General features: G+C 37.5%; 1 non-coding gene across 1 annotated transcript; it reads right to left on the reverse strand.

Moving 5' to 3' along the window:
- Positions 1-16,985: 16,985 nt before the first annotated feature.
- LOC142175654 (small nucleolar RNA R71) lies at positions 16,986-17,092 on the reverse strand. The gene has a single exon (XR_012704747.1). It is a non-coding gene; the product is annotated as a small nucleolar RNA R71 (small nucleolar RNA).
- Between the last annotated feature and the right edge of the window lie 3,073 nt (positions 17,093-20,165).

Raw genomic sequence — 20,165 nt, forward strand, 5'->3', positions numbered from 1 at the left:
CGATAGGAAGAAATGTGATGACATTGTATATAAAGCAGTAACAGACAAGAGTGAAACAACAATAAGCTTGATAATTGTAAAGAGCAAATAAAGCAGGTAAGCATGTAATTGCAATTTTATCTATAATCAAAGCAACGTATAAATAAATCTAGATGTCAAATTAGTCTAAGTCTGCTAAGGTCAGAACCTAAGTATGAATCCCCAGTAGAGTCGCCATGTTGTTGCACCTATTTTGCACTAGACAAAATAAGATTCAACTTGTGGTTTCTCTGTTGTTGATAAAAGAGAGTCGCCACCTAATATTTAAAGGTATACTAGGGTACCTATTAAATTACTAAGTTATATATATTTTATTGGTCTGCTAACTGGTAAGATTATGGGTAAGGGTTCTTGTTCTTCTAGGGGAAGGTGTTAGACACCCCTTAAAATCTACCTGAGGTAGCTCCATAAGACTTAGATTATTTTAAGGAATCTGTTATTTGTACTATGCTTAACTACTATTAAAGAGCATGGCTTGCTACATATCTAAGGAAAAACATGATACTGGTAAAAAGGAATGTGAGACTTTTTTTTAAAAAGGATGTGAAGTTTCTTAGGATTCTAAGGGGGCATGTTAAAAGGGTTTTGAAATATGTATGTAAGTGGTCTATATTCTTGTGAAAAGAGGTTAAGTTATGAAAACAACAAATTTAGGGAATGGGTGTTCATATACCTCTAAAAGATATTTTTAAGAAAGTGTGCCTAAGGTATATCTTGATTTGAAGATTTTGAATAAAGACCATTTTGTTGAAAAAAAATTCTTTAAGGCGACAGTTCCTTATTTTTTGCAAAATTCTGATTTGCCTCGTGATAGTAGAGTTTGCGATTCAGTTCTGATCTGTTTTTTTCGAAAATGGGGGTGCTGTCCTGACTAAATGCTGGGCTTCAAAAATAATTCAAGAAAAGAGAAGGTGAGTGAAAATATAGTAATGATATGAGTAAATTATAATTAGCGAAGTGGGAATTAATTACCAACTAGTTCCTTTTTAATCCTATATTATTTAAAGCTTGCCTATGTTTCATATGATATTAAATCATGAAGATAAATTATGTGATCTAATATATAAGTATTAAATACATGACAACAAAAATGCGATAAAGCAACAAAGCAGTAGATAAAAGTAATGAAGCGGTAAACTAGATTAAGGAAGCAATAAATGATAACAAAGGAATTGGGGGAAAGAGGAATGGACTCTAGTAATTGGGCCTCAAGAAGTCATGCCTAGCAGTAAAGAGATGCGGTTACGACTGATGTTGGACTCTCCAAAAAAATGTAACAAGGCTAGGATTGGGCCTGAGTTCCTTAGGAGTTCAGCAGGCCCAAATAATGTACATGTCCAAAAGAAAAAGAAAATTATTAGAAACATACTCCATATATTCAGCATATTTAACCATGTATGAAATATATGTGAATAGACGACTGGAACAATGTATTAAAACATCAATACTCAAATACTATGAGAAGTTATACTAATGTGGTAGTTATACATGGCAAATAATTTATATTGAAAACCTTTCGTTATCATTAAACACTAAACCCAAAGGAACCAAAAGTGTCAATGAATTAAGGGATAAGGAGGGAGTTCTACTCAAGGTCGATGCCCCCTTTGAATCCCTCGACACTTCAAAGTTCCCAAGGGACTCAAGGCCTAGGGCATTTCTTGTGCCGGGGAGAGTAGCCCAACCTAGAGTTGAACTCTACTCCTAAATACCCCTAACCACTAACGACTTATTTTTCCATATGGGTTTAAATGCCAATAAGGCCCTTTCAATGTAAACTAAATGCTATAGTATCCCTTTCCAAGAAAGTATACTCTCCCTTCTAACAGAATAACATAGGGCACATAGAATATATTTGATACCAAACGAACAATGCACATATGAGGTAAACCTAAAGATTAGATTTCGAGCACAACATTATAACATACTATTAGTTGTCTAGCACTAGGGGAATACATTCAAAGTGAAGGTAAGGAATACATATGTTCCTGCCTAATTCTGAGTTGATTATTTTAAGTACAACCCTTAGCACATGCATAGACTGACCATACTGCTTGGGTTTCTTAGAAAGCATCAATGAGGGTTCAAAAAAACAATCATACCAAACAACTTTTCAGGCATTATCAGAAGTAGTAGAAACATGATTAGGGTTCTTAGTAGGATCATAGGTTATAGATTCAACATGGAGTTCCTAAAGTTGTTTTGACAGAGTCTTTCTCATAATAACGCTAATCTTAAACAAACCATTATGCTTAGGTACTATCAAACAAGGACTTCTCACAAGGTTTAAGGATCAGATTCAGTTTAGGATTAACAATGAGGAGAAGACTGAGGGTAGTTCAAAACGAGAACATGGAATCATGGATACAGACAGGGGAACATGCAATACTCAGTCAGTTATATAAACACTTCAAGTGAGGTTGTGATTTCATAGAGACAGGGAAGCTTTGCATGTTATGAAACCAAGTTGAACATGTCATGCAGGACAAGGGGTTACATATAACGAGAATGTTATACCAAAACAAGTTTAATTCAGGTGAATAGTCTAGATCGGTACCTAAATGTGGAGTAATCATACTTAGCTTTTAAAGATTATCGTTAGACTACAATAAGAATGACTGGATCCTAGTTCTATGAAAGATGACAACGGAATGTAAGCTTCACAAAGTCAACAATGGCATAAAGAAATTAAAGACAAGAAAGAATTACACCAAACATTTTTGACTTAAACTTGCAGCTGAGGATTACATCTAAACATGAGACAACTAAGTTCAAATTAACAACTATCAATCAATCATAACAAACATGATTATGACTTATATTCTGTGAAAGGAAAATAACTTAATCTTAACAGGGTGTATACAGTAGGACTACTGGTATTACTGCTTCATACAAAGGCAATCAACAGTTAGGTATAATCATGAGAATGCCATAATGACAACCCAGAAGTTGCCTTCAGAGTTAGCAGATACAGGTATAGAGAAGGAAAGCATCTAACCACTTAGATTTTCAAGCTTTAGTTAAATGATATAATCTTATGAACTTTCAGATTCATCTAAGTCAGTATTATCAAATAATAAACAAACGAAATACAGAGAAATAACCTGTAGGGATAGAAATCACAACATGATTATCAATGAAAGATTATGAAATTTACCAAAACATTGGCAGTCATTTAAAGCACATTAAGGGAAATTAATCATGTAAACTACTAGTATTCAGATATAAGAGTTGTTATAGTCATATAACAGGTTAGTTGACATCAGTTTGAGGATACTCAGAAACATGACAAAAGATCACAGACCAATACTCAGAAACATGACAAAAGATCACAGACCAATATAACAGGCTAGTCGACATAAGTTTGAGATAACGTTTGTATATCAATGATAACATCATAAACAACTACAATTAACAGAATACAATGAGCACGTTCATATCATTTTAATAAAATGATCAAAAGAGGAGATTTAGAGGTGTACTGACCTTTTCGAAGGCAGCAAACCAAACAAAGGTTTCTCTTAGTCGCTTAAAACCCAAGATTTCAAGCTCGAAGCAGTGAAAGCACTCAGAAAACAAATAAACAGGAATCAGTAAGAAATCCTAGGTTTTCTTTGAAATCTCAGAATTGCTCTTGGATGTTGTTAGGTTATTTTTTTTAGTGTCAGGTTGTTTGTTAGATGAGAACATTAAAGGCCCTTTTTATAGTGCCATTAAGGCTCTAGGGTTTTATAGATTCAAAATAGTAGTGGAAAGTGACAAAAGATCGATGATGATAGCAAAATCGAGTAAACAATCTCAGAGACAGAGGGGAATCGGTGATAGTTTTTACTTGAGTGGAGAGCAATTGACTATTGAAGGAAGACATATCAGACAAAGCCCAAAAACCCAGAGGTCACTACGTTTGACCTCTGGGTACAGAATATTCATGATGAAGCTCTGAAACGTGCACATGCATGCTCCGATTTGGAAGAACGAGTGAAGAAACCAAATGAAATGAGAATAGAAACTGGACTCACTGGCTTCATCTCCTATGGACAAAAGAGACGAATCTGTAAGTTTGATTTGAAAGAATGAAAGAATGGTATTTCAACCTTACTGGCCATGTCTAATCTCTCGGATTTGAAGAGCAAAAAGGGAAAATTAGCTGGATTCAAGGATGGAGAAACAGGGAAGGACGATTTGGTGAAGGTCTTGTTACCTTGCACCGATTTGTGCAAGTTTTCTCTGATTAATGGGTTTTAAGGGATGAGAGAAAAGAGAGAGGAAAGGGAAATGAGGGCGACTAGGCATGGTAAGAAATGATTAGGGTTTCTAGGGGAATAAGGTTGGTCTCTAGGATTAAAAATGAGAGATGGAATGGGAGCCAGTAGATCTGCTGATCAACAACTCCGATTATTTTGGTAATTGGATTTTTAGAAATGATTTAAGTGGTAAAATCAGTGGCTGTTGGATTAAGATTTTTTGGATAATCAAGATTAGATCTTTGGGGGCGGGTATTAAAATCAAAAGGAAAATCAGAGAATAAATGCGAGCCATTGATTAGATGGATCAGCGGCTTAGATGCATTGTATTTCTTATGTGAGTGCTACAGAGAGGTGACGTGGTGCGAGCTGATTGGTGTGATTATGTGACTTGTAGGGACGGTCGGTTTGGTTTCGGGGAAGTTTTGGATTGACTTGGGACACTTAGTCCCTTGGTTGGAGGCATGAGTTGTAAGAGTTGACCAGAGTTTGACTTTTGTGTAAACGACCCCGAAATGGTATTTCGATGGCTCCAATAGGTTCGTATAGTGATTTTGGACTTAGACGTTATGTCCAGATTTTGATTCGGAGGTTCCTAAGTTGATTTTGATCTATTTGGCGAAAGTTAAAAAATTGAAGATTTGGAAGGTTCATAAGTTTGACCGGGAGTTGACTCTAATGATATCAGATTCAGATTGTGGTTTCGGGAGTTGGAATAGGTTTGTTGTATCATTTGGGACTAGTATGAAAAATTTGAGCCTCATTCCGAGTTGATTAGACGTGGTTCGGCATGAGTTTTGAAAAGTTGAAAGTTGATTAGTTCCTTAGGCTTGAATTGAGGTGTGATTCATAGTTTTGATGTTGTTTTGTGGGATTTGAGGCCTTGAGTAGGTCTGTGTTATGTTTTGGGATGGTTGGTATGTTCGGACGGGGTCATGGGGGGGGGGAGGGGAGGGGTAGGGGGCTCGAGTGTGTTTTGGTGTGGATCATTTTCATGGTTTTGTGTAGACATGTTCTGGTGTTTTCACACCTAAGTTGGATTGGCGCATGTGTGAGTCTGCAGAAGCGGACCTAGGGATGCAGATGCGGAGATAGGTTGGTTGGGACTGTGTCCGCAGATGCAGAAGCTTTGGTGCATAAGCGATGCCGCTTCTGTGATGTTGGAACCGTCGAAGCGATCCCACAGATGCGGATGAGCGACCACATATGCGGAGGGTCGGGAGAGTAAGTGAAAGCGCATAAGCGGAATTTTATCCATAGAAGCGGAGTCGCAGAAGCGATGTTTTATCTCCAAATGCAAAAATCACTAGGAAGATATTTATTTCGAAGGGCTTTGGTTATTTCTCATTATTTGGAGTTGTGGAGCTTGGCTAGGGGTGATTCTTGGAGTGTTTATCACTACAATTGAAGGGGTAAGTAAACTCTACTTGATTTTTATATTAGATATTGATTTCCCATGAATTATTACACCTATTTTATGTGATTTAAACGTGGAATTTGGGGGTTTTGCCATGGTTTTTGGAGAGTGAAAATTAGTTATTTGGGGGTCGATTTAGGGTTGTATTTGGATGAAACACATATAATTGGACTTGTATTGGAATGAGTGTTCGGGATTTGTGAGTTTTGTCGGGTTTGTGCGAGCTTGGAGTTGACTTTGTATATTTGAATCAAGATCATAGATTTATTGTTTGGGGTTATTTTCTATGGCTTTTATTGAAATTATTAAGTTACTTTTGTTAGATTCGAGCCGTCCGAATGTTAATCCACGCGGGAATCGATTTCTAGAGTTTTGATTTGGCTTGCTTGAGGTAAGTATCTTACCTAAACTTGGTTGAGGCACTAGTTTCTTGAGTTATTAGTGTTGGCTACGCACTATACGTGCCACACATGTGAGGGGATTAAGCCCATGTGCATGCACGGGGATATTATCCACGCTCGAGGTAGTGACTAGGCTATTATATACCCTAAATTGATTGCTAAACTTCATGTTATCATGATTCTTATGTTGTATCCCCTTTATGAGCTAACTGAATCATGTTAGAGACTAATTGTTGGTTGATCTCCTGTTCAAACATGTTAATTGCCAATCTTGCGGAGTAATCGCCTGATTTGAACCGTGATAGTACACTTCGCATATGCCTACACCTTAGCATGTAACTTATATTAGTCCATGAGTATGTAATTTGACATCCATTATTCTTGTACATATATTCTTGTGTATGCTTTCTGGGTGATATGGATTGGGTTGATAGTACATGAGTGGTCCATGCGAATCTGAGTTGTGATTGCATGTGAGTTATCTGTGCGGTAGTTATATGTGGCAAGGGAGTTGTACATGCAGTATGTGGATAAGAATCCATCCCCCTAGGGTCACCCTCTCATATTTCTTTCTTGATTGTGTACACGCGATAAGAGGAAAACTGACTATGTTTGATTTGGTTATTGCATTTCTTCTCTACTTGTAATTTTCTTGGATGTATACATGTTTTATTCACATATCTTCTCTATATACTAGATCAAAAATGTATACATGCCCCGTTGTGCATATCTTTTTTATATGCTGGAATTGTTTGCTGAAATAGAGTATGTTTATCTTTGGGCACCGAGGTGTCTTATCAGTGATTTATTACTTGATAATTTTTTTTTGATGTGTACTTGTGAGATTTATGAACTGAACAAGTTATTAGCGAGTGTCATTAATAATTCTTGTTGCAATTACCTCACCGAGGTTAGTTATGATACTTGGTGAGTACATGGAGTCAGTTGTACTCATACTACACTTCTGCACCTTGCGTGCAGATCCAGGTGTTGGACCAAGTCGTAAGTCGCTGTGATTTGTTGTTGGAAGTTTGCCAAGAGACGAGGTAGACCTGCATTTCGACCGTAGTCTTTTGGCGTCTCTTTTCATTTTAGTTGTTGTTGCTATTATTCAGACAATGCCTTTTATTTTACTTCTATCTTAGAGCTCATGACTCTATATTACTAGATCTAGGGGATTTTATGTATCGACGCAATTATTTATGTCAGTTAGCTTTGGATTTATATTAATTTCGTTAATTTTGTTATTATGTTACATTTTTGTTATATTTGGCTTGTCTAGCAAGTGAGTTAGGCTCCATCACAACCGATTGGTGGTTTTGGGTCGTGACAATATAGCGGAGACTCTACTTTGTACACACTCTAATTGTGCTGTTGGAGAGGTAAAAGTTGTATGGGAAGAGAGATTTGATGCTAGACTGACTAGAGAAATAGCTTCATGATATATGCTCTTTCCAGGATCCAAATGAAGATAACCTCTAGAAGAAAGGCCACCGGGAGAGTATCATTGCCATGGAGGTGAGATCCGACACTTAAGAGTGGATTTAGATACATGTAATCATACATTCATGATTGCAGTAGAGACCTCGGATTGGTGGATTTCGTCCCAGTTTGATTACATGCTAGACGTCTTTAAAAAGACGCTGCCGACGAGGTTCGTTAGGGTGCAGACGAACCAAGAGAAGCTCCAGAGGATATATTCGGGTGATACTGATAGTACTCTTGAGGACGAGCCGAAAATGGCTATTGCTACTGTAGATCCTAGTGCGGCGAGAGCAGAGGTTGCAACGATTGGAGAGCCTCCTACTGGGGAGGGTGAGCTGATAGAGGTCGTAGATGCATCTGGCATCATGCTAGAGGATCCAATAGCATAGGGGATCAAGGTTCAAGATTGGTCTCCACCACAGCCAAAGTCTACTTGAGGGAGTTCCTAACACTCACTCTACTTTTGATCTGTATTTATTATTTTTTTCTGATAGCGTGCAATTGAGGACAATACACAACTTAAGTGTGGGGTGGGGCTGTTAGATTTTTTGTGATTGACATATACGTTAACTAATATACTTGATCTATGTATTACGTGTTTTTTATTATAGGTATGACGATCATGACTTGAGGGCACTGTAATTGTGTATTACTAGTGTAGTCTTTTTCTTAATTTAATCCTAAATTTTCTTTAAACTAAGGTTCTTTCCCGAGAATGCCATATTTCTTTTGAAGCAGTTATTTTTAGGTAGATTTTTTCAAACTTTCAAAAAAATAATTTTCCTGATAACGGACTTCATAGATAGATTTCTTGAGAGTTTTAAGTCTAAAGAAAAATACAAAAAGAGTTTTTTCTTCCTTTTTAGAACTGAAAAGTAGATTAGAAGAACTTGAGTATCTTTGCTATTTGACTTGTTATATGTCAAAGTTTAGGGCTGAGCATGTGAGCTAATTACTATCTTTATGAATTTGAAATAATATGCCTTGAGAATGTGTGTGGCTTCATTTTGACAATTAGGCTCATTTCTTGACTCGTGTGATTACTTCCTATGTGTTGAATTATAGGGACTATACTTATTTGCTTAAACGAAGGAGTTGGGTCTTAATCATCTTAAGTCATGTGCATTGTGTGATAGAGGTATTAGATTGTGTTCTATGTCATACCTTGCTTGTCTAAAACTTTCCCCCTATGTGAGTCGAAGAGAAATAATTAAGTCTTGTGAGTCAAGGAGATGATACCAGCGTTTTTGTGATTGACCATTGAGCTATTTTGCCTACCAGTGATAAAATTATCTTTCATTTGTCCACTTGAGTCTATATACCTTTTCTTTGTTACCCATATTACAAGCTAAATATCCTTTTGTTCAAGATCGAATCTATTTGAACCTGTACCTCTGAGAGCACTTAAGTCGATAGAAGAGTAATAAAGGAGATTAGGGTAGCTTTTGAGTGGAATTATGGAAAGGCCAAAAGGTGCACTTGTATTACAAAGAACCACTACTGGGAGATGCCAAAAGAGTTGTGAAAAAAAAGGGAAAGAAAAAGAAAAATTAGGGAAAAACACAAAAGAAGATGCAAAAACACCAAAAACATAAATATAGACCCCCTATTCACCTTGATCCAGGCTAGTGAGTTACCTATGTGTTTTTGTTCTTAAAGAAGAGGGACTACTTGTGTCATGGTTTCTTGACAAAGCATTGATTTGGTTATTAAGAGTAAGTGAATGAAAGCAAACTGTATTGTAATTAAAGTGCTTAGGAGGGTTAGTCACTATTATTTATATCTATCCTACCCATTCCTTAGCCTACATAACAACCTTCAAAGACGTACTTGATCCTAGACTTTGCTAGTTTAGATTAGTTGAGTCCTACACTACGGACAAGACTATGATATGATCTTAAGTGGCATGAAAACCTCTTTGAGAGAATGTGAATTCTATTAATATATTAGTCCTTAAATTACGTTTGAATGCATATTTGATAGTGCAGACTACTCTCTTTCTTTGTTGTTGGTAAGGTAACATGATTTGCAACGAATTGGTGAAGTCCTTGATTCTTGGGTTGGCATAAGAAGCGAGCCATAGAATGAAATGTATGGGGTCAATTTCTAAGGCTAGGATTGTTAGAAGAAATCACTTGAATATTTTAAATAATCATGGCATAAATATAACTTTTAGGAAGAGTGTCAATAGTGCATGTGATGGATTCTAAGTATTGATATAAACCATTATTATTAGTTATGCTTGAGTGAGTTTTGAAAGTAATTCTTACCGTTGTGTTAAATTTTAAAGTTGCTAGAGGACGAGCAAGATTTTCAGTGTTGGGTAGTGATAATTGGCAAAAAGTATAGGTTTTTAGCGTATTAATGTACCATGTATTGTATGGTTTGATAAAGATCACATGGTTATTGAATATTTATGCTCATTATGTATTTTTTATGTGTAGATACCAATTTGGATGAAAATTTCTTAAAAGAAGGTGACTTAGATCGAAGCTAGACGTGAAGAAATATGTAAAGTTGAAGGCAACTTGTTTGTAGACTGTGTTCCGAGAGAAGTGTACGAGGCTGAGGAGAGATTCTTCACTCAAACCAGTGAATCGGGTGCCATCATGTGAGCTAGCACGCGAACAAGAAGAGAAAAAAATGACTGGGAACTCGTCTGCATGGCATGCATCGTGCAAGGATCAGACGCGGTGCTAGTTATTCCTGTCCGAGATGGGACTAACTAGGATGGCCTTCTAGCCACTCTAGGTCACATAAATACTCCATGATATATCTTTTGAAGGGGGTTACAGATCTTTGGAGGCAAGGAACATGCAAGAAGTAGAAGAACACGGATTAGGTAACGAGCTCACATTTTTCTTACATTTTTTCTTGTTCGTGTATTAATTTTAACTATTGTATAAACACCATGGTACGAGTGGATGAGTACTATAATTATGGGATTGTGTTTGACATGATTATTGAAGTTTATTAATTGCTACCTTGTTAATACGAATAATCACTATTGTTTATTTATTTAATTTGAGATTTAATTTGCTAATTATGTGTCTACTAATTTATGTATTATCTATACTATTTATGAGAAAGCCGTGTTTAGATTAGAGTGATTAAAGAGGTCTTGTTTTTGAACTTGTATCTCGGGGAATAATTTTTGCAGTTAGAATAGGGATATACCTAACACTCTCACTCAGTTAAATATTATGTTATATTCGTTTGTGATAGATTCAATACCATAAGAATATAATATTAATATATTGTGGATAGGCTGTAGTATTGAGGGAACATGCTATTCATATAAACTATCCGGTCAACTATCAACAATAGATAGTTTGAACTTAATAGGTATAATTACGAATTCAATACGACTAGTAAATCAATCACAACCCGGAATCCTCATCTCAATTGGTTAAGTCAAATCATGAACACTTGCATTCTTGTTTAATTTAGTTATAACCACACTCTTTGATAACCTTGAATGGATAATAAATAGTGTTTGCTTAAGTAGCGATTCATCTAAATCTCTATGGGTTCGACATCTGACTTTCGAGTCACTTTACTACGTGTGGACCGCGTATACTTGTGTGTGCTTGGGAATTAAGAGACTACTTGAGTATCTTATTCATGTTAGAATAATGTAATTAGGCATTCACATGTTAGTTTAATATTATGAGTTTCATGGACTTATTTTACATGGTAGAATTGCATAGTCATGCACTATTTTATATATGCACCTTATTAGCATATATACATTGTTCTCATTTTTTATTTAAGACAATTGTAAGAGGTTGAGCTATTTAGGGCATGTTTTCACATGTCCTATTGAGGTATCTGTTTTGGGCATGCCTTTATATGTTCCTATTGAAGTATTCATTTTGGGCATGTCTTCATATGTTCTTGTTGAGGTATTATTTTTTGGGCATGATTTCTTTATGTTCCTGGTATGTGTGAATAAGGATCTATCCCTCTATATTCGCCCTCCTATGTTTCTCTCTTAGTAGCGCACGTGCTAGGTTTTTGAGATACCATGGATTGTAGGTATTCTTAAATGCTTTGCTTGTGAATATCATCTAAATATGCTGGCTAGGTATATTGTTTACATGCATTGGACTTGTGTTGTAGAGGTAGGATATTATATGTAATGTAATGATCCGACAGGTTATTTTGAGCTCTAGCACGTCGTTTGGTGGTTTGAGGCTTTGAGCAGCTTCACTTTATGTATTATGACTTGCATGTGTAGTTCGTTTCGATATTCGAGGAGTTTAGAGTTAATTTGGAAGAATAATTCTCAATTCAGAAGCTTTAAGTTGGAAAAGTTGACCAAGGTTTGACTTTTGAGTAAATGTCCTCGAATCAGGAATTTGAAGGTTCCCGTATGATGATTTTGGACTTGGGCGTATGTTCGGGTCGAGTTTTGAGTGGATGGGGTGCCTTTCGGCACCTATTATGGAAAGTTAGAGTTTTGAAGGTTTTAGAATTTCCTAAATTTGAGTTGAAGTGGACTTTGGTGTTATCAATGTCCGTTTGGGATTCCGAGCCTTGGAATAGGTTCGTATTATGATTTTCGACTCGTACGTAAAATTTGGCGTCATTCCGTAGTGTCTAAGTATGATTCGGACGCGTTCGTCCAAGTTTGAATGTTTGAAAGTTTAAAGAAGGACTTTATTTGTTGATTTATGGTTTTGGTGTTATTCGTGGAGTTTCAAGCCTTTGAATGAGTTTGGATTAGGTATTGGGACTTGTTGGTGTGATTGGACAGGCCTTGGGTGTGTTTCGGGGTGGTTTCAGACCAAGTTTGAGTGATTTGCAACTGCTGGTTTCTGGTGTCTTTGGGTTGTTTCCCGATAGCGGAAGGTAAGTGGTAGCTGATGGTCATTTATTCTTCACGTTCGTGGGCAAAGATACACGATCGCGTAGTTTCCTGGGCTGGATCACCTCATTCGCGAGTGGAGGTACATGTTCGCGTAGTGTTGAAGCGGGGCTGATGGAATTGGTCTTCGCGAACGCGAAGTTGTCCCGCATTTGCGATTGGTGGACTGGCCGTGCTTTGCGATTGCAAGGCATCAGAAACAATCACGTAGAGCATTTTTGGTGGCGGAGGTGGTATTGTTTCGCGATCACGAGGCTTTAGACCGCGATCGCGGAAGGCAACGCCTGGGCAGAATATATGTTACTCAATCGGAATTTTTGCTCATTTCACTCATTTCTCTCTTGCTTGGGCGATTTTTGGGCTATTTGGAAGAGCTATTTTCATCATCAATCTTGAGGTAAGTAATTTTTACACATTGTGAGTTAAATACATGGATTATATATGGATTTAAATATGAAAATTTAAGGAAATTGTGGGATTTTAGGAGAAAACCTAAAATTTGGTATTTTTAGATTTTGACCACGAAATTGAACATGGAATTGGGAATAAATTATATATTTGATTTTGTGGACATATGGGCAATGTTTATCTTCGAATAATTTCGGAATCCGGGCACGTGGGCTTGAGGGTTGACTTTGTTGACTTTTCGAGCGGAGTTGGAAATTGTTATAAATTGATTAATTATGAGTGTCAGATTATATTTTTATTGCTTTGCATGTTGTTCGACTAGTTTCTTATCGTTTGACTTTGATTTAAGGAGTTAAAGAGGCATTGGAGCTGGTTATTGGAACTTTGGAGTGAGGTAAGTCTCTTGTCTAACCTTGTGAGCGTGAAACTACCCCGTAGGTATTAAATTATTATGTGCTATTAGTTGTGGACGTATGCACGAGGTGATGAGAGTCCGTACGTAGCTAAAAGCATGTTTATGTCCGGGTAGACTTAGGACTTTATCATGCATTGTTTGTACTATTTGAACTCAATTTGTTTGTTTAATTACTTGAATTTATAATGGAAATTTTATTTGGGATTATACTAGACCGAGCTTCACTACCCTGAGTTGTTTGGCGAGATATTTGATTGTTGGTAAAAGTCATGTTTACTTTATGCTCCTGTTCTTGTGTTGCAAACACGCGGTCCGTAATTCGTTAAGTTTCTTCTCTTCCTGTGGATCGGGCCGAACTCTTCGACAGTATATTGAGATGCATCTATGATTCACGCTGGTCGACCCTCAGCAGTGTACACATTATTCTAGATCGGGCCGTACGACCTCGTCATAATTCGTGCGTATTACCGCTAGGAGTCCGAATATTCATGGTATTCCCCTTTTGATTGAGACACATCCATCACTACATATCATATCTCAGTCTCTGTTACTATTTATTATTGTGTTATATATCATTGTTTGGGCTGATTAGCATGAGATTTGTGAGCCCGAGAGACTGGAGAGATTGATGACTGAGTTGGAACCTGAGAACCGTGTTGTGAGTGAGATTTGTGGATCGGGTTACACGTCGCAATAGGTCTTATGGCTTTATATATATTATTATTTTATTGATCGGGCTGCACGTCGTAGCAGGCATTTCAGGCTTTATTATAATGGGATCAGGCTGCACACCGCAGCAGGCCAGGTTAGCTTATTATTAGCATTTGGGCAGGATCCGCCCCTCCGGAGTCTGACATAGCTGCAGTGAGCGCAACTACCGTACATTGCTGAGTGACTAAGTGTGATGAGCGAGAATTGAGGTAGTCAGATTGAGTACTCTGAGAGTGTGAGTACGTGAGGTTTTCGTTGTGTTGCATCACATGTGATATGCACATTGGCATGTAGATATAGAGATGTAATATTCCTCATATCAGTCATACTTGGCATATTTTATCTGTATTGAGCTTAATTGTTAAGCTGGTGATAGTAGACTATAATCTCGTGTTTTAGTCGCTTATTGCACTCTAATTCACTGCACTTTATTTGTGTTTGAGCGTTAATTGGTAGTGTTTTGTACTTATTGTGTGTTTTATGCCTTGTTGGAGTGATTCCGAGCTTTATAGATGTTATGGAACTAATTCGAGCTATCTAGAGCTTTGAAATCTGAGTAAAAGCCCAAGGGATTAAGCCGGAATCGTGTTCGGGGGTCGAGGACCAAGTCTGGACGTCAAAAATCGAAGTTTGAGCCGTACTCTAAGAAAATCCCACTGACGCGGCGCGTGGGGCTCCGCAGCTGCTTATTTCATGATGCTTGTCAATTGTGTAGCTCTCTGTAAATCCCCACTAATGCCTCGTATGGCGCGTTTGCCCCATGTGGCACGCCTGTGTAATTTTTACAGAGCCAATGTCCTATTTTGGCTAGGAGAAGGTGGTTTCGTCTGAGACCGGCCCTACTTAGTATAAATACATGAAAAAAAATTATTTCCTGGACTTTTGACATACTTTAGACCTAAAGAGGCTAAGGAGGAGCTGGAAGAACAAAAGCACAAGGATTTCATCATTCTTTCCTCACTCAAGACCCAGGTCCTATTTTTACAGAGCCAATGTCCTATTTTGGCTAGGAGAAGGTGGTTTCGTCTGGGACCGACCCTACTTGGTATAAATACATGAAAAAAATTTATTTCCGGGACTTTTGACATACTTTGGACCTAAAGAGGCTAAGGAGGAGCTGGAAGAACAAAAGCACAAGGATATCATCATTCCTTCCTCACTCAAGACCCAGGTCCTATTTTTACAGAGCCAATGTCCTATTTTGACTAGGAGAAGTGGTTTCGTCTGGGACCGACCCTACTTGGTATAAATACATGAAAAAAATTATTTCCTGGACTTTTGACATACTTTGGACCTAAAGAGGCTAAGGAGGAGCTGGAAGAACAAAAGCACAAGGATTTCATCATTCCTTCCTCACTCAAGACCCAGGTTTGGATTGAATTTTTGTTTTCCTGTACTTTAATTTTATCTATGATTAATTCCTCCATATATATGGAGTAGTTCTCTTTAGGGTTTAATGGATTTAGTGTATTGATGATTGTTTGTGGATTATAACTCTAGTTTTATGTATTGAATCATTTTTGGATGAATTACTTGTTGCATCTATATTCTTTTGTTCATGTAATCGAGAGAGACATAACTTGTGATATCTTTGCATTATATTATTGGTTGAGTTCATAGATTCTTCTAAGTAATAGAAAGAGGCTAGTTGAATCATTGATTAAAGCTAGTTAGGAGAATAATCGAAAGAGATTTTTCTAAAGACCAATTCATTAAGCATTCGTGCATATCTTCACGTGCTTAAATTGGTTCATCTTGTAAGGTTTAAACTTAATCGAGAGAGGAGTTTTTGCTGAACGTTTGAACTAATAATTGAGTGAATTCAAGAGAATTGCTTAAATATTAGAAGTGAATTATCTAGAGTTAGATCCCAACCAATTATCTTATACCTATCCAATCAAAACCCTATCTCTCATTGATAACTATCTTTGCTTATTCCTTGTTTCTATTGTCATTAGTCAATAGCTTTAGGTTCTTAGTTAATTTTTGTTAGATATCATATAAATCTCAACTGTTGATCATCTTGGATAGCAACCAAGCTAGAAATGACGAAAATACCGTTTAAATCCAATCCCTGTGGACACGATATTATACTATATTATATTTGATAAGCGAGCAGAATTTAAGTGTGTGTTTTGCGCTCGTCAAATTTTGGCGTCGTTGCCAGGGATTGGCAATCAATAGTGTTTGAAATAGTTTGTAGTGCTAATTCATGAATTTTTCTTTTTCTTTTATTTTATTTTCCCCCTTTTTACGGTTGGTGTTCTTTGACTGTGCGCAGGTTACAAGTTAAGATTGGTTCATGACTCGAGCTTGGGCAATCCTCAACCAAAGGTTGAGGAAGGAAAGAAAAACAACTGCGACAGTTGAGGAAGGAAAGAAATCTCACCGGACGTTAGAAAAGGTTGGGCAATCCTCAACCAAAGAATTTATGGCTGGGAACGGTGATGATAATGTAGATATGGATGCAATATAGGCATCCCATCAATGATAAAAAGCTGCACGGGATGCTAAGGAAGCAGCTATTAGAGAAGCACAGATTATCTATGAAGAAGAGAGGGGTCGGAGAATTGCTCAAAATCAACCCTTGGCTGCAGACCAGTTCGGAAATATAGCTCCCATGCCTAGGAGATCACTGGGCAATTATGCTAGAACGGTCTACAACCAAGGCTTATCAAGTGTTAGACCACCTCCAATTGCAGCTAACAATTTCAAATTGAAGCAAGGGTTGCTTCAAACCCTTCAGAATTGCTGTGTCTTGAGAGGGAAGATGAACGAAGATCCAAATACACATCTAATGGACTTCGAGGAGATTATGAACACCTTTCAATACAATGGTGTGTCACAAGATGCAGTGTACTTAAGGGCATTCCCCTCCACACTCAAATATGATGTAAAGCAGTGGCTTCGAAGCTTACCCACAAGATCGATTAGAACATGGGAGGAGATGACCAGAAAATTCCTTGATAAATATTTCTCATCAACTAAAACGGGCAAGTTTAGAAGAGAAATCCATAACTTTTGCCAGAAAGAGACTGAAACTGTGTTTGAAGCATGGGAGAGGTTTAATGAGATTATTAGAAAGTGTCAACATAGTGGAATTGAACTCTGGATGCAACTCCAGGACTTTTGGGATGGATTGACACCGGCCTCACGGAGAACGTTGAGCAATGAAGCTGGAGGCCCGTTGATGAAGAAGACTCGAGAGGAGATAGTTACAATTCTTGATGAGTTGTCTGAAGATGCAAATTGGTGGCCCTCTAAGAGTGCTGAAAGAAGAAGATCAACTGGTGTTCACCAAGTTGATGCTAATACATCTGTGTAGGTACAACTTGATGCTATGGCTAAAGAAATAAGGAAGCTGACCTTGGCTATAATACAAAGTGAGCCACATGCAACCTGTGATATATGTGGAAGAGGACACCATACTCCTGAGTGTCAGACATCAATTGAGGAAGTAAATGCTGTGAAAAATTATAATTTTAATGCAATAGGTCAGAAACACCCCAGTTTTTCTTGGAGTTCTCCTGGGGGTACCGCTAATGCATGGCAATAAAAAAACCCCAGATTTCAGGGACAAGGAGCCCCTGGTTTTATGAATAAGCTGAGGCAGCAGTTTTAGCCAAATCAGCCTGGTCTAGAAGATCTAATGAAGGCATTCATTGTGAAAACTGATGAAAGATTTGAAGTACAAGGGGCAGCAATTCGAAATTTGGAGAAGAAAGTGGGACAAATTGCAACAATATTATCTGAGAGGATTCCAGGAACTCTCCCTGCTAATACTGAAAGAAATCCCAAAGAAACAGTGAATGTTGTAACCTTGAGAAGTGGGCAATTGTTGAAAAACCCCACCTCGATCCAAAAAGATGTGATACTTGAAAAAGAAAGTGGGGAGCAACTGAAAAATGATGTTGACAAGAAGAAGAAAGGCTCCATGAAAGCTAAGAGAAGGAAGAAGGAATAAAAATTGAGAAGGGAGGAACATGAGGAGAGCAAGCATATGCCTACGCTACCTTTCCCTCAAAAGCTATATAGAGAAAAGCTGGACAAGCAGTTTGAGAGATTTCTGAACATGCTGAAACAGGTTTATGTAAACTTACCATTCACAGAAGTGCTCTCACAAATGCCTGCTTATACCAAATTCTTGAAGGAGATCCTTACAAAGAAGAGAAAGATAGAACAGACCTCAGTGGTCAAGCTCACAAAGCATTGCAGTGCAATATTTCAAAATAAACTCCCACAAAAGTGTGGAGATCCAGGAAGTTTTACTATACCTTGCTCTTTAGGAACTATTAATTTTGATAAGTCTTTATGTGATTCTGGTGCCTCAATTAATTTATTGCTTCTGTCTATTTACAGGAAACTAGAGAAGGAGATCAGAGAGATAATGTCTGCACTAATATCTTTGCAGCTGGCAGACCAAACGACTCTGGCACCCAAGGGGATATTGGATTATGGAGGAAAATAAGGAGGTCCCCCTCATCCTAGGAAGACCATTATTAGCTACGGGTGGAGCGATATTAGATATACATGAGAGAAAACTCATGCTTAAAGTGGGTGAGGATACTGTGACTGTCAAGATGGATGTAGAAAAAGGGGTACAAAAAGGAAAACCAGTTGCAAGTGTTGAATGGAAAGTGAAGGGCTCAAAAGAGAATGTTGTGGTGAGCGAGAAAGAAAAGTGTGGGTGTTCCCCAAGAAGCTGCCTGCATGGATGTGTGCATTAGTTCGGGCGCGAGGAATAGAGCCCGACTTCGACTCAGACCCCGACTAGATATTTGGGAAAGTTTCCTCTACATTATGCTTTTTAACTGTATGTCATAGGGACATGCCACAACTTAAAGTGTGGGGTGGGGGATATCGTGTATGTATGTATGTATGTATGTTAGTATTAGTTTTTGTTTTGTAGTTGTAGTATTGTTAGTTGTAGTAGTTAGAGATAGAAAAAACAACGGAAAAAACATAAACAATTTTTTTTTCCGATTTTTCCCGATGATGGATACCATTCGACAAGTTTCTTAAGGGATTAAAGTCGAAAGAAAAAGAAAAAAAGATTTTCTTTTGTTAGGTAGTGTAATAATTCCCTCTTGATTTTTCTTTGTGCCGCGGTTCTTTTCCAAGGGTTTTGTTTGAACTGGTGTAGTTAGTTTTTAGTTTTTTGTTGGAGTGGGAAACCTTGTGCTGCGATTTGAATTGAAGGCAATATCTCTTGACTTTTTTATGCCTTGAGAATAGTAAGTGCTTTAGTTGTGACGCTTAGGATCATTTTTTGACTCTTCTACAAGTACCTTAAATTATATGATCTTAACTTTGCTTAACTGCTTTGACTAGAGTGTCTTGATAGTCCAATCCTGAGTGAGTTATGTGCCATGTGCGTGTGAGGTTTTGTGTTATTCTGTGCATTGCAGTTGATGTCTAGAACTTGCCCCGTGTATTTGCAAAGCGAAATAGTAGTTTTATTCAGTCTTGGAAGTGATATAGGCATTTCTTTGTTGATCCAGATATATGCTATTACCCACCTAACTGTTACGTATTATAGTTAACCCCGTTGAGCCTGTAATCCTGTTTCTTTGGCAACCACATTACAAGCCTTACCCATTTGTTTGAATTGACCATCTATTAGAACATTGTACCTCTCGTGAGCACTTGAAATTATTATGAACTTTGTAAAAGTTGAAGTGTGGGGTGGATGGTTTGGCTTTAGAGTGGAACCATTGAATTAAGGAGAAAGGTGCACTGTTTTGAAAAAGTAAGAGCCACTTGAATTGAAAAAGAAAGAAAAACAATAAGTGGATGATTGTGAAAAAATATTCCTTAATAGTGGTAACTTTTAATGTAATTGTGCTTAAAAAAGTAGGGAGTTAATGCATATTGATGTGAAGGTGGAGTTATGGTTTGACATAAGTGTGGGGTTTTGAATGGCTAATTGTATGTATTAAAGTGCTTAGGGAGGTGTAGTCATTCTTATATCTAAATGTATCCTACCCATCCCGCAGCCTACATTACAACCAATTAAAGTCCTACTTGATCCTTGACTGAATGAGCTAAATTAGTAGAGCAGTACACTACGGGCAAGTTATGGTACGTCTTTTATGGCATATGAATGTTGTTTCTGAGAGTGAGTGAATTCTTTCTAGTTTGAGTTCCTAATTTTTCTTAAATTTTGTTATGTGTG

This window comes from Nicotiana tabacum, chromosome 21 (assembly GCF_000715075.1).
Source record: "Nicotiana tabacum cultivar K326 chromosome 21, ASM71507v2, whole genome shotgun sequence".
Classification (NCBI taxonomy): domain Eukaryota; kingdom Viridiplantae; phylum Streptophyta; class Magnoliopsida; order Solanales; family Solanaceae; genus Nicotiana; species Nicotiana tabacum.